We start from the raw sequence: 212 nt of genomic DNA, 5'->3' as shown, positions 1-212 counted from the left end.
TGGAGCTCTGGTGCTATGGAGCTATGGAGCTCTGGTGCTATGGAGCTATGGAGCTATGGAGCCACCAGCCAGCACCCTCCGTGGCTGGATCAATGGAAGTGTTTTAGGTACCAGGCAGCCAAAGGGCCGGGGCCTCACGCTCGACCACGCCGGCGCAGAGTTCCAGCCGCTCGGATAAGCTCTGTCACTCACCCGCCGCGCAGCCACCGGTA

Source organism: Syngnathus leptorhynchus, unplaced genomic scaffold, assembly GCF_054491065.1.
Source record: "Syngnathus leptorhynchus isolate UIUO unplaced genomic scaffold, UIUO_Slep HiC_scaffold_75, whole genome shotgun sequence".
In the NCBI taxonomy this organism is placed as follows: domain Eukaryota; kingdom Metazoa; phylum Chordata; class Actinopteri; order Syngnathiformes; family Syngnathidae; genus Syngnathus; species Syngnathus leptorhynchus.
The sequence above is the reverse complement of the archived record's forward strand: the minus strand, read 5'-3'. Positions refer to the sequence as shown.